General features: G+C 40.7%; 1 protein-coding gene across 1 annotated transcript in view; it reads right to left on the bottom strand.

The window, feature by feature from the left end:
* Positions 1–8091: 8091 nt before the first annotated feature.
* CAPS2 (calcyphosine 2) overlaps positions 8092–15817 on the bottom strand; it is a 170344-nt gene continuing 162618 nt past the window's right edge. Inside the window, exon 18 of the transcript XR_010999109.1 lies at positions 8092–8101. The gene's annotated coding sequence lies outside the window, so the exon portion shown is untranslated. The remainder of the gene's footprint in view (positions 8102–15817) is intronic.

The following is a 15817-nucleotide window of genomic DNA, read 5'->3' on the forward strand; positions in this document are numbered from 1 at the left end:
GAGGATCCAAGTGCTGGGTGTCAGCTGAGAAACAACTGCAAAAAAGACCTTTACTTCCTTTCCTTTTTTGACTAATACAAGCAGGTTATCATGATGATGGAAGGCTTAAATATACCTAATAATGTACAAAAATATGTCTGTGGTGCCTTTGAAGGGCTTTGATAATTCTATCATCTTCAAAGGAATCTAAAGCAAAATAATAGTCATTTCTATGAGTTACACAGAGTGTAACCATGAGGTATAGCAAAAGTGAGATTATGCAACTTGGTGAAAAAGCATAAGGGTTCTGCTAAGGAAGCAGATTATATTTAAAGCCATCATGAGATTAAAGGAAAAGCAAACTTGTGTTCAGCCTTGTCTAAGGGCTGCTACTGAGCAAAGAACAGGCCAGGATAAACACTCGCACAGTAGGAAAAGGCTGTAACAATTAATCAGCAGGAAAAGTTTTTGTTATTGCTATTTTCATGGGAATGTATTGCACAGAGACCTGAAATACCTCTTCATGGCACTCTGCCCTGCTACCACAGACATCTGCAAGTTTTTCTTTCCAGGAGGGCGCTAACATTGAGAGCAGACATTAGTGGGCTGTTAGCATTTTCCCCTGAAATAATATAACACAGCCACATCTTTTTGCTAGGACCTGGGGGTTACAGTGGACACCAAGCTGAACATGAGCCAGCAGCATGCTGTTTCTAAAACGGTGATTAAGAGTGTCTTGGACTTCACTAGCAGAACTGCTGCTAGCAGGCTGAGAGAGGTGATTGTTCTCTCCTACACAGTGCTGGTGAGGCCAAATCTAGAGTTCTCAGTCCAGTTCCTGGCTCCTCAGTACACAAGAAACATGGACCAACTGGAGAGAGCCCAGTTATGAGCTACAAAGACAAAACAACCCTGGAATGACAAACAACTAACAACTAAGTAGCTTTGCCCAAATCCCATCATATTTCATAATAGCAAGAGTGCTATTTTGGAAATTAAAAATAACTTTTTCCTTAACATTTTATTAAAAAAAAAAATTGTCTGACTGAAAATCCTCCAGACTTTCAGAAAAGAGAGCTAAGGGAGGCAGGTATGAATATCTGAAGGAGTTAATAATTTTGACAGGAGTATTAACTATTATGGCACAGGTTTGAAAGAGAAAGGAGAAGTGGGGCTCTGGTTTGCAGTATGACTGCAGTTTTAGCTTACCGGTCTGGGCTCTCGTCCACCAGCTCCCTGGTGCTGCTGCCTCAGCTTGAGGTCTCAAAGAAAAACACCATAATTTTCCAGGTTGCTTGCAGAAGAACAGGAATATTAAAACATACTTTTAATCTGTTCTGATGTTTGCTGCTTCTGAGAGAAGAAAGCACTTCATTCACAGTTAGAAAATATGACTGGAATCAAACAGCTTCCCTTTGAAGTCCTCCAGAACAATTACTACTGGAGCTTGTTAGATGGTGACCTTAATTTCCAGGAGCAGGAACAACAATGTAGAAATGTAGAAATGCAACATGCAGTGTTGCATTGATCTGCCTTGCAAATTTGAATTTTCTTATCCTCATTTATATTGCCCATGTCTGCTGGTGTCATGAGTCCTGATTTAGGATCCTGCTGACTATGCCAAATTCTATCAGATGAGTGATCGAGATCACTTAAATACCCCCTTTCAAAGAGATTAGCAAAAGTCGTTTTAAGATCACGCTGCAAAAGCATGATACAACAAATTCTGTTGTCAGGGTTCACTCCATTACCTGCTACATGGAAGAAACATACAAAGGAAAATCAAGTTATAATCAAGCTAGACTGATTTACACAGAGACCAGAGCTGCAAAAGCTTCAATGCCCACTGTGTTGCTCCACTTCTTTGTGGCTTTCCTAGAGAGGTTCTTAGCCCAGCTACGGAACATGGCTTTACCTCCTTTGGAGCTTGTACCAAAATACTGCTGGTTTGGTCAAGGGGTTGAGTGCATCCATCACAGTTGGTGCTTCATTAATACTCAGACACAGTCCTGTCCATCTTTAAGGACAGCTGACACTACAGACTGGATTTAATTCACTCACAGAAAACAGAAAAAAAAGCCATAAATCCTTCATAGCAGCCTTCCTCTTGCAATTTAACTCTGTTCTAGCACTGCAAATAAATACTGCGTGCATCAACTAAGGGTTTTTTTGTATTCGGTCACAGTGAGAAACTTGTAATTCAAAAAGATTCATGAACATTTAGGAAGTGTAGACAAATCACATACACAAATGTAAGTACCTCTACCTTGGCACTGCAGCTTGGGTTTTGTAAACTGGTCCCAACAACCTGCTTCAAACACTTCAGCGGTACTTGATTGCCTCCTTCCTTTAAATAAAAGTAATAAACCTAAAGTTTTTAATAACATTATCTTCAATGAGATATCACAACTTTTTTGCATTACATTTTATCTACTTAAAACCACTTAAAATTAACCATCCAAAGATTTTTGGCAGTAGAATACCAACGACTTTCATGTCAATTATCATTTAATTTGTGGGTTATTATATATGGTTTTAAAAGTTTGGTTAGCTGGCAAGTTCAATTAAGAACATTTTAAATCAAAGAATTTTATTTCAGTTAGAATTAATTACATTCAAGACAACATATCTAACATGATAGAGGGGAAAAGCCTAGATCAAGCAATTAAATGACATTTCTTCATTAAATCAAAATAATTTTATTCCATTCCATTATTTATTCCATAATTTTATTCCATTATTCAAAAGGAAATATTTTCTCCATTTACTCTAGGATCATTTCATTCAGTTAAAAAAAAAAAAAAAGAGTTCCTATCTTTGTAAAGAAGTTGAATGCTTAATATGGTCTGCCTGTATAGAGGTGATGTAATTTTATTCACTCTTCTCTTTTTGGAAAGTAAACTATTTATGAACATGTTTCAAAATATCAAAAGATGCATGTCAAATCTAATTTAATGATATGATTTTTTTTATTGCAAACGGCCAGGTTGCTGAATACTAAAGCAAATTATCAATGTTGTGTTGAATTGCCTTATTTTATCATGATGAATGTTTTCTATTTTGAAGTATTTAACCTCAGAATAGTCCAAGTCTTACAACACTGCCATTATATTAAGTACAGCATTAAGCACAGCATTCCACCAATGAGAGCACCTACCATGTCTGAATCAAGGGTTTGGAATTTGTAAGGCTTTACTTTGGTTAAAACATTTTGACTAAGATGGCCATGTAGGCCATTTTGGAGGCTCTCCAGTCAACACCAGCTCCAAGTACCGAACCAGATATGCATTTGAGGACTCGCTGAACACTGATATCCCCTATTACAAAAGCAGACTATTCTTGCTTTGAATGGGAAAAACCAGAGAGATTAAAAAAAAAAAAAAAAGTACTAGAAATTACTCGTTCACTGAGTAATAAATACTGCTTATTTAAAAGAGCAGGCACCCTGCAGGTCTATTTTCCTGCCCTATGGCTGGTTTGGGAAGGTTCAAGAATTTCTGTAGACAACTTCAATTCTCAAAGCAAGGACAAAAGTCTCTCAACATAGTCCAAGATGAATCCAAATGGAGAGTTCTCTCTGATCCACTTTCTAAGGACTATACCACCCTTGAGCAGTCTAGAGAGAAAGATCAGAAAATAGATGGCTCAAGAGGAAAAAAATGTTGGGTGATCTGATTAAGTTGCTCCTTCCTCAGTTCTGCTCATCACCTAGGATCCAAAACAAGCATTTGCATTTAGAAGCCCTACAGACTGTGGCTTTATTTTAAGGGTTGCTTTTGCAATTTGTTTGAACACTGGAGAGTATTTTATTCCCCAAAAATGCAGTAGTGTTCATATGTGCTATTTTGCAAGGGTGGCCCGCAGTCAATTTCCATCCATTAAGACAAGTGCTGTCACTCACTGTGGAATGCACATTTCCAGCTTGTCATACAAATGAGCCAAGGGTGAAAGGAAAGTAGTGGAAAAAAATACAGCACCATAACAGAAAATGATGACTCATGACCCGATGAGATCAAAATATGTAGACTAAAATTGAAAAATCCTTTCAGAATAGTCACAATTAAATGAATTTGATTGATGTATGTGAACAGCAGACTTTTGTTAAGAGTCTTGGCCTTCAGTCAACATCAGGAAGGACACGCTAGTTTATTATTTTCCTCCAATGAATTAATTATATAGAGTAACCCTTTAAATTTGTTTTGGGATTATTATGATTAGTATTACAATATCTGCAGCCTATTATATGCCATTGGGTTTGCATGGCCAAGTTTTGGTAGCATGTGGACTACAGTGGTGGCTTCTGTGAGAAGCAACCAGAAACTTATTCCATGTCCAGCAGAGCCAATCCTTGGAAGCTCCAAAGACAGATGTGCCACTGGTCATGGCTGAACCAATTAGAAATGGTGATAACACCTCTGTGATAACAGATTTAAGAAGAAAGAGAAAAGTTATTGCACAGTTGAGTTGTGGCTAGAGAAGAGCAGAGTGAGAACATGTGAGAGGAGCAACTCTGCAGACACAAGGTCAGTGGAGAAGGAGGGGTGGGAGGTGCTCCAGACACCGGAGCTGGGATTCCTCTGCAGACCCTGGTGCAGACCATGGTGAGGCAGCTGTGCCCTGGCAGCCCATGGAGATCCACATGGATGCGGAGATCCACCTGCAGCCTGTGGAGGAGACCCACACCAGAGCAGGTAGATGCCTGAGAGAAGGCTGTCAGCCTGTGGGAGGCCCATGGAGAGAGGATCCTTAGCTGAAGAAGCCTTTCCTTGCAGAACTGCACCCTGTGGAAGAGTGACCCATGCTGCTGCGGTCTGGGGAGGACTGCTGCCCATGGGATGGACTCCTGTTGCAGCCGTACACAGAGAACTGTCTTCCATGGCAGGTACCCCACACTGGAACAGGGCAATGGCTCCCCTCCCTGGGCAGCAGGAAAAACAACAGATCATAAACCCCCATTCCCTTCTCCCTGTGCTTCTGGCGAAGGAGGTAGAGCTGGGAAGGAGGGATGGGCAGGGCAAAGGTGGTTTTTTTACTTCTCATTATCCTGCTCTGATTTCATTAGCAATAAATTCAGTTTATCTCTCTAATTCAAGCCTGTTTTGCCCATGATTGTATTTGATGCGTGATCTTTCCTGGCCCTTATCTCAATCCATGAACCCTTATTCCTTCCTATTTTCTCTTCCTTGCCGAGCTGCAGAGGGGTGTGCGAGAGTAGCTTTGGTGGCATCCAGCCAGGGCCAACCCACTACAGCCATCCTCTGCTTGAATACTGATAAACCTAGAACACTGTAGGAATTCACTATACCTCAGATTGAGGAAAATCTCATTGGTTCTCAGTTTCACCAGTCCATATGTCACTCAGAAAAAAAAAATATATATATATCATTTGCGTTAGGCCTCTCCACTTACACTCCATTTAAAAATTCTGTGCCTAGAGCTTGGTCTTTTCACGACTGCCAAGACCTACCTTATGAAGATGCCTTTGTACAACCCAGTGAAAATGTTCTCGCATGTGGTGGTATGGCTAGTACAGAAGTGTTTTGAGCTAAAGGAGTAAGAAAGGAATTTGTACTTATAAGAAAGAATATTCAGTTATGAACACAGAAAAAACATTAACTTAAATATCATGACTCAGTACTTGATGTGTGTATATATATGTGTGAGTTTAAAACAGATCCAGTGATGGCTTTTGGAGCGATTCCTCTAGTGACTACTGCTGTGGTTGTCACTCATCTTGTTTCTGACAGACGAGACATATCAGAAACCTCTTGTTTGATGTTGGCCATGAAGACAGCTAACTTGTTGGAAAGCACTCTGGTTGGATACATGGCTTCCAGGAGAGAGAAAGGAGATGGAAGCTGAGCCCTGGGGCAGTGACATTCTTGCACTTTGAACAAGTACACAGTGTGAGACAAACTGTTCCAATCCCTTTTTGAGAAAGATGGACTTACCAAGAAATGTTCTTCTACAATCTCAATATTTTAGATCTCCTTGAAGAAAAGACTAATTTCACCAAAGCATCTTGCAGAAGCATCTTCAATAAAAGACAAGGCAACCAACAGATAAATATTTGCAGATAATGCTGGAATATAATGAACTACAGGAAAAATATATACATCCCTGCTGAGTTTTCCTGACTGGAATATAAAAGGTGTTAGAAAATGCTTTATTTCAGGCGTCCAAATTCATCTTGTAAGAAAACACACTTTAGCTCAGTCTAAAAAATCTGTTATATCATCAATAACTACTTATTAACTGAAATATAAGTTAATAAATATACAAATATACAAACCTTCTGTCTTTGTTGCAGCATAGTACAACGTCTTAATATTTTGGGCGTTTTCCAGTAACAACTTCTTCTGAAATCATAGACTAAACAGACTGTCTATTTAATACCTACCCTCCCTAGCTGCAAAGAAAAACTGGAAAATCCACAGGTGCATAAAAGGGAAGAATTAGCGCAGTTACTATTTTTAATTCCTCATTTTTAAGACATCGTTCAAATGGTTTGGATTCTGATTAATGAATTCTGAATATTTGGCTAAATTAACCCCAGGTCTTAGACATTGCTTCATGTAGCAATGGGCAATGACTCTAGATGTCATTACTTCTCTTTACCATGTGTTTTATTCCAGCAGGAAAATAAGCAGTAGAAAAGATATGTGATCACTTCTTTAGGAAAGTCAGACGTCTCAGAGGCCAGGTCAGGCCAACAGACTTCACAGAAATGATTGACAAGTGCTCGCATGGCCACAGATTGCACTGCAGGCACAAGTGCCATCAGGGAGACTGGAACAAGCAGCTGCCATGTGCCAGGCTCAGAAAGCACCTATTCCCCTTGCTGTGTTGATGCAGTTGTAAGCCCAAAGAGAAGCAAGAAAGCATGCAAAGAAATAAAAGCAAGATACCAGAATTTGCATAAGGTTTGTCTATCCTGATGCTGACCTCCCCACCATTAGGCTGAGGAAGGATACAGAAAACAATATTCAGAAGGCAGCTCGTTTGTGAAAATAATGTGGTTACATATGATCCTCCAGTTAATGAGATCCCAATTTTATTACTCTGTAGTTTACCATCATAACTACACGGTAGTAAACTAGGCTGCATTTCTGAATGCTGATAAAGAAAGCAGTGGAAATTTTAGCATCTGAATCTGTGCTGAGCAATGTCCTGCTTCAAGATGCACTTCAGAGCTGGACAAGAAAGCTGCCTCTGCTATAAGAAAAACATATTTTCTATTTGCAAACAGTCGTCGACTGGATGATTCAAAAACAGTTTATTAGAAAACATTTAACATATCTTTAGGTATTTCTATTATTTTCAGTCAGCTAGGTAAGACTGATTTCCCAGTGCATCAGGACAAGTGACATTTTACTCTAGTAACACTCTATGTAAAAGCTGAAAATGAGACACTGAAAGGCATGCAGAGCTCACCAACAGAGATTGACATCCAAACAGTTGCATATAGTGGGCATGAGAAACTCTTTGCCATTACCTGCATATCTTCAGTACTGCTGCCATAAGCATTGGCTGACTGTTGTGAAGTTTTTTCCATTAATATAATTAACAGTAATGATGGTTGATAAGGTTGGACACCTAGCTGTCACCATCTTAAAGTCTGACATCTGGTCTAAGGTAGACATTTCTGTTCTTTAAATTCAATAACATGACATCTGAAAGCAAGTCATCCCATTTAGCTTTCAATTCTTTTCTTAGAGATGGCATGAATAGGAGGTGCCTATGTCTCTCCATTGCCTCTAAGGAGCATCTTGAGAAGTGGCCATTCTCATTCTAATATTATTTAGTTCATGATTAAAGACTGTTTTATTTACTTAGTTTTGAATGTTTAAGCTCGATTACTTGTTTTGGGTATGATTTGTTTCTTTTTGGGGTTTTTTGTTTTTTGTTTTTTGTTTTTTTTTCTGAAAGGAACATATATGATGGCCTTTGAAAATTCACAGTTAAATTTTGCTAGAATTTAATACAATTATATCCTTCAGTAATGGGAAGTACTTTTTCCAATAGATAGCAATAAAACGTAACTTTCGAGGCTGATGAAAGTACACACACTGAAAAACAGCTGTAGCTATTTGAATTATTACTGTGAGAACACTATCATTATCTATATATTACTAGTATTTTGATTTTAGATCCAGGCTAAACAAAACTTACTAGGGGAATGAGGACATGTAAAATGAATGGTTGGCTACAACAAAGAGTTTAACAGTAAGATGAAAAGTAATAATAAGAATTGAAAACTCTCTTATGTCCTGTCGTAGAGGAGAACAGGTCTGCAACACATATTTCAAGAATTTAATCAGGAGAAACTGCCCAAATTTCTGCTGGGGGTTAAAATGCAGAGTCATCGTTTCACAGCATGACTTGAAATTTTGGTAAACCACAGAAGTAATCTGTCATACTTAATCTTGTCTCAAATATTTTTGCTATGACCTCACAAGCATGAGGAATGTTTGAAGATCAATGAAGGGGAAGATTTACTTTGTAGTCACTCCAATTTAGACTTGACTTAGTACATTCCCTAAACTCATGTATTTCAGTTGGTTGCAAGTATAGGCTATACAAGGAACACCCCCAACTACCAATTCTCTCCTCACCTTCTCTTTAACCCTTGTAAATGCTTCTTTTCACCCTAGCAAATGCTTCTTTTCACCCTTGGGATTTCCTCTTCCAGATAAATTGCTACAGCTCATGTATGTGTTCAGCAAACATGGCAAAAAGGTCAGCAGCTGGATAAAGATTGTCATTAATATATGCTGCGCGAAGGGGAGTGTGAGTACAGAAATAAAAGTGAAGATCTTTGTTCATGCCATGTCTACAATATGAAGGAGGGTGTGAGAAGGCCCTGCAGACCCCAAGTGGAGAAGAGCCCTTCTAGTCAGGGCAGTTCTCCTGTGCAGTGCCCGTAACAGGGCCTGTGGCTCTCCTTGCCTTGTGGCACTCACAGGTGCTCCACCCTGCAAACCTCAGCCCTGACAGGCAGTGGCTTGGCTTCTCTCCATGCTGAAAGAGCTCATGATAATGGCACCTAGTTGAAAACTGGGCACACAGGTGGAGTTTGATGCAAAAGAACAAATTCTCTCAACTGGAATATCACAGTTTCACTGGACAGATAAGCTTGATAGACAAACAACCTCCTGAAATCTCCTGAAATACTGTTTGCAACCTCTCCAACAGCACCCTTTATGATGAGTGCTTGCCAACCAATAATTGCTTTCAGCTATACAATAAAATTTGCTTAATTTTTCAGTTAAGTTAGAAGTTATATATTTTACTAAGTCTAGTTTTGCCTACTTTGTTTCTTACTTAAGATTCTTTCTTGGAAGGTATAAGCTTTGAAAAGTTCAGCCAATTTGTTTACAACCAGATACCACAACTTTTCTTTCAAAACATGGTGGTTTGTTGTGATTTACTAAAGAATGACACTCCTCCTTCATAACAAAATTGCAACATGGACTGTTTACCATTACAGTCTGTTTTCTGTCTAAAAGCAACAAGATGAGTGAGAGATCCTCATCTAGACATGAAAAAATGAGGCTTTTCTGTGGCTTTGCTTCTTTAAGTGACCCAAATACTCTCCCCGTAAAATTAGAAACAGTAGATCTAGTAAGAGGCTCAATTTTAGGTCCAACTTTTTCTAATGGTAAAGAAATTCAAACAGCATTAGTTTGTGGCTTCCTAAATCAACTGGCTACAGAAGTTGTTCTCTAAGGTGTCTCCATGTTGACATCTGGAAAATAGTGAAGCTGAGGACTCAGTGGTTTCACTTTCTAAAGAGTAGAAGATCAATTTTATGCTGATTTTCTGTAAGTGTGCATTTGATCTAGCACTAACTGCTGTTAGAACTTTCTTCTCTCTCTGAAATTTACATAAGTTTTGCTCATGATACCCTAAAGCAATTTACAAAGAAGACCTGAACCAATATCTCTGTTTTCACAGATATATAAAATTAAGGCACAAGTTACTTGTACTGTAACTGAACAGCTCAAGGATGACACAAGCTTCCTGAGCATTTGAGATCTGATTAGCCAAATCTGAAAAACAGAGTTAGCAATGTTACAAGTCATGACCCCTTGTCTGGAAACCAGACTTCTCACCTGAGGCACAGTATCTGCCTGTAATCTGTGCACAGCCCATTGCCATGCTCAATAAAACAAATTAACTGCCTGGCACTGAGGATAGCTGAGGCTGGGAGGGTCAATACTTCCAGCTGAAAGGCAGAAGCTCAGTTAAAGGCAGTAACTTCATGGCCTGGGGCTTCTTGGTCTTCCTGTGCTCCAGATGCACTGTGGTTTCAGCACTCAGAGTAATGTGAGTCCCCATGCTCTGCTCCCACCTCTGCCCTGGCATGGACAGCACAGTGCACCTCCAGGTCCCTTTCTTTTTATTAACACTGCAAGTTCTGGTGCATATTTTAGGTTGTTGCCAACCTCCTGGATAAGGACAAATATCCACCCTTTCCTAGCCAGGCTTTTCTGGCAAGATTCAGCTCTGGACATATAAATGCAGGCTATCTACATGTAAGCTGGGTGTCAATTTATCTTATTTCCCAGTATAACCAGTGGAGAAAAGACAAACAGTGGTGCCTAGGCTGTAGGATACATTTTCAAATGAATTTAACTGCTTCAACTTAGCCTTCTGGTGCCATCTGAGATGGCCTTGGGTATCTACCTTGCCTCCAGCAGTCACTACAGGTGACCCTGTAGATCCTGTGACATATCTGACAGCCCAATGGAGATGTCTAGATTCCTCAAAGGCATTGTAAATGATAGCTGAATCGTGCCTTGTGTTTTCTTTGGAGATAACTGAATCATTCTCTAGGCTCCACTAACTGCTGACTAGTTCTAAATCCACCAGTGTGGGAGTTCCAGCACCCCACACATATGCAAATGTCACATGAAACCCAGGTTTCTGCTGCCTTGTCTAACTCTCACTGCTCTGTTATCTTTCCTGAGACATGTACTTGGACTTTGCTTAATTGATTCTACTGTTCTGCCAATAACAGTCAAGTATGGCTGCTTCATTTTTAAACAAATTTCAGGCTTCTCACAAATATTTATTCCAAAGAGAAATGGGGCTGTTAGAAGCTATTAGAAGCTGTGCCAATAGCTTGCTAGGACTTCACTTACAAAGCCTCCACATTTTCTTCTCAGATAAAGGCTCTCTCTCGGTGTCTTAGTTCAAGAGGTCTGCATGTTCTGCTGAGCTATAAAAGTCTGCTTTTCAATCCTAATACTCTTACCTCCTACCTTTTCTTTTTCAAATTAAAAGATGAAAAATCTTCATAGTGTCTACAGGAGACTGAAATTTTTTTCTGTTTCACAATCACTACGTTTGTGTGGCTCCTTTTCATCCCCTCTTCCTGGGTCAGGATGCTACTACCTACACCAGTGCCTAAGTCTTTGTTTGAAATACTGAAGGAAATGCAGCATGGGACCCATATCACCATTTCTGCCCATCCTGACTTGACGGCTCCATGGCAGAGTATTGAACAGAGGAACTGGGACTGTGTCACTGCAGTTGGACATCCAGGCCTGAGGCAGAGCCTGAGTTGTTGATGTTGATGCTCTCTCTCACCTCTGTGTTAAGGTTTTTTCCTGATAAACTCTGCAAAGGTTAGCATTTTTTCTGGTTTGTTTTTTCATCTAAGTCATTTACCTCCCTTAATTTGGAAGCTGTGTTTTCTTCCCTGTCTGCTCTTACTGTCTTTTAGCAGTAGAAAGCCTGAAAATAGATGACCATGAAAGCAGAATGTGTTATTGGCATGGGTGTTATTCCCCATGTACTCAATGCAGAAATCCAAGTGAGGGCAAAGTCAGGTCAAACTACCAGCTAAAGAGAGCACCAAAAGGAGAGGAGGAGGCACAATCCTGCCTCTTCTCCTGCATCCAGCTCCTGCATAAGGGTAGCATTTCTGTAAACAAAAATGGATGCTTATAATTGGGAAAGCATTCTCCCTGCCCAACCCTTTTAGACCCAAAGTGAAAGCTGAGTGAAAATAGCCAGAAACACTAAGGCAGGGAAGAAATGTCCAAAAAAAGGGAGTAAAATTCTTACCCTAGCAACAACAGCATGTGAAGGACGAAAACACCTAGTTGAATGAGGGTGTCTTTTTTGAGGCTGGTGATGCTCCCCATGCTTGGTAGGTCACAGGACTCTCTGAGTGATGTGGAAGCTGCCAGTTCCTTGGCCTTTGCCACTCTCTGACCTAGATTTAGGGAAATAGAAAGACACTGAATGGTGGGCAGGCATTCCAATCATTTATAAGGGCCCAAAGCCCTTAGAACATGGCTCAGGCAGGAAGAAGGAAAGGAGTGTCCTGCCAGCATGAAGTGTTCACACTAGGCAGAAGGAAGGTTACAAGGTCAAACACAAATCTTGAGGGTCCTCAGGCACTGTCTCAACAGAAAGGTCTGTATGTGGAAAGACAAGGACTATAGTTTGGTTCCAGAACTGCAAAGCTGCTCTAGTCTCTCCGAAGTGACAGGATCTCTACAAGAACTCTCAGGGGGGATGCAAGAACCTTTATCTCTGTAAAGAGCAACTCTGTTACCCAGAGCCCCTAAGGCCACCTAGCATGCTCCTGAGCTGAGTTCCAGGCTCTGGGGAGGAGCAAAGATACTTTGTACTCAGAAGGTGATTTTTGAAGTAAACTAAGAATTTTTCAGTACTTGCCCTCCAGCATAAGCAAATCTCCCTTTTCCCTCTTGAGTACCAGATGTTGCCTGCCACCATTTCTCCTATTTCCAGGGCACAGGCAGATCTCATCTCTTTACTCCTTAAAGGCATGGTGGGTTGATGTCTGATGCCCACCAAAGCTGCTCTATCACTGCCCTGCTCAGCTGGACAAGGAAAGAAAATTAATGAAAGACTCTTGAGCTAAGATAAGGACAGGGAAAGATCACTCACTGATTACTGTAATGGGCCAAGCAGACTTGACTTAGGGAAATTATTTGAATTTATTACTAATCAAAATCAGAGCAGGATAATGAGAAGTAAAACAAATCCTTGGAACACCTTTCCCCAATCTCTCTCCTACTTCCTGGGCTTAAGTTTGTTCTTGATTCTCAATGTCGTCCATCACAGCAGCACAGGGACATGGTGAGAATGGTCAGTTCATCACATATTCTTTCTGCCACTGCTTCTTCCTCAGGGAAAGGAGTCCTTATTCACTGATCTTGGTGTCTGCACAGTTGTTTCACATATTCTCACTCTGCTCTTCTCTGGCCACTATTGCTTCTAAGCAACAACTTTTTTTCCCCCATAAACATGTAATCACAGAGTGTTACTAACACCTCTGGCTTGGCCTTTTTCTGTGGAGCTGAGGGGCACTGGCTCTGTCAGAGTCAGGGGAGGTTTCTGGAAGCTTTTCATGGAAGCCACTCCTGTAGCCCCACCACTACCAGTACCTTGGCACACAAGCCCAATACCACAAGAAAAGGGTTATATGGAAGGTTTGAGGCAAAGGGAGATCTACAGGCTCTGAGGGAATCAGAGCATGTGCTGTTGTGACTACACCCCTTGTCTACCTCTCCCTGCCTTCTAATGGAGGAGGGATGATTTGAAGAAATCCCTCCGGATACCATTTGCAACATATCATCCTTAAGGTTAAGCTCAAAAATTAGTATCCAGAAAGCTTCCACTACTTCATTTATTTTTTATAAGATTGGATTTCTGGGGACAATGTGACTTCACTTAGAGGTCTTTAATTCCAGCATCAACAGTTTTTCCTTTAAAATCATTGGACATACTGCTGGTGATTTTTGGACCTATAGCCCACAGCATATTTTTCACTATTCCATCACCAAAGAGATTCATAAAATCTGATTCTGAGGCTGGAAGTGCAGAGCTTAGCAGTAGGTTGAGTTCCCTATGATATACCCTGTGTAAGCAGCCCTGTCATTGTTCATAATTTTTTTCCCCACACAATTTGCAAGAGAAATGACAGTAATCTACATTTCCTCTAAAACTATTATCATTCTGCTATGGCACTAAAATTCATCTGCCCTCAAGAAATGTTTCAATAGGAACCTCCATGTATAATACATACTTTCAATTTATTATTTATGCACTTCAATCTGAATCGCAAATTCAACATGATGTCTGACTTTTTTCAAACTTGTTCTGTTACATGTCAGCTCTTATAACATGTTCCTCATCATAGCATCTGAACAACAGACAATGCATTAAGTGATGGACTTAAAAATCAGCCACACACTGTTTAGCTTCTCAGCTTTGCCCCAGAGGTAGAAGTCTGGACCATGTGAAACATTCAGTTTTGAGGGGATTTTTGGTTTGGTCTGATGCATGTTTTCTTTTAAAATATTCATATTTGAGCCACTCAAAGCAATGACTTTTAAAATCAGAGTATGTGATTGTCAGGTTAGTAACAGTCCTTAGTTCCTGCACAATTAGCTTCAAAGTCTTGGTTTAGTCAGGCCCGCACCTAGGACTGACAGCCCTCACCCCTGTGATAAAGCACCAGTCATCCCTCGGCAGTTACCAGCTTTGGTCTTGACCCCAGCGTGTCAGGACATTTTGTAGATGGGCAAAGGCTCAAATCAAAGATTAAAGTCTAGCAATTAGCTACAAGCCCTAAGAGCTAACCTCCTGTGCATTCAGAGCTGTGGCAGCGGTACCCCTGCCTGGCTGCAGCACAGGACCCGTGGAGCTCTGAGTCAGCCGTGTGCAGCTCACAGGTTCGCATTTATCCTTAGGTTACCTCACGGCCAGGGGATGCTGCAGCAAATCCCCAGGTGAGGGATCCTGCAGTGACAACACAGATCACTCCATACACAAGCTTAGAACATTGCCAACACTCCTCTTACAGACAGTAGTTCATGGTCTCATGCACACACAGCCACTGCAGGGCTGCATCAGGCATTCTCACCAGGTAAAATGGTTCCTAAAGCTTCTCGGGTCCCTTCCCAGCACTACCCATGGAGTAGTTTTGCAGAGCTCCCATGGAGAGGAGCTTTAATAGCCCAGTTACCACCTGGAGAGGATAACAGTTGTGCCAGTGGGACTGCTAAAGGATTTCAACAAACTCCTTTGGGAAGCTGAGAAACAGGGGGAAATTAAGCCAGAAGCAAGCACAATGCCACACACTGTCATTTCCCTTTGCAGAAATCTAAGGAGCTATAGGGAATTGTAGATTTTAGAAATGGTTATCTCTTTTCAGGAGCACAGGATATTTTGCTGCTTTTTTTCCATTTATGACTGAAATCTTGATATCCAGCTCCTGTGTGTTGTTCAAAAGGCACCCCTCAAACTACTTCCTCAGGCAGTCAGTAAAATAGTAAAAATCCCACAAGTCACAATTTGCTACAGAAGCACAGACACTATGAGCTATACAGCAGCTGGAAGGAGTCCATAAAATACATCAAAGCAACCCTTTTGAAGTTCTTTGAGAACATGAATGGCAAGCTAGTGCTGAACAACTTTGCATCCAACCATGGCAAATGTGAGATTGCTTTACTTGAAAGGAACAATCTAGCCAAATTTTCTTTCAAACCTCTGAAAAAAAAAATCATGTGAGTAAGCATTTCAGAAGAATGAGTCTGAGCCAAATAATCATCATTCTGACATTCATAAAACTCACTTTATTAAAGACATCAGCACATATTACAATACTAATGCAGCTATCAGAACTGGAGAACAGACTGAGCCCAGCATCTCCCAGCAAGTGAGAAGCAAACCTGGGAAGACAACTCAAGCACTCTAAATTGCAGGCTTCTTGTGTATCAGGCTACATCTCCCCTTTTAAAGAGCTGTGTTGCCATCTCTGCACTATATCCCTGGGTGTCACAAAGCAGGCTGC

Source organism: Anomalospiza imberbis, chromosome 5 (assembly GCF_031753505.1).
Source record: "Anomalospiza imberbis isolate Cuckoo-Finch-1a 21T00152 chromosome 5, ASM3175350v1, whole genome shotgun sequence".
NCBI lineage: Eukaryota > Metazoa > Chordata > Aves > Passeriformes > Viduidae > Anomalospiza > Anomalospiza imberbis.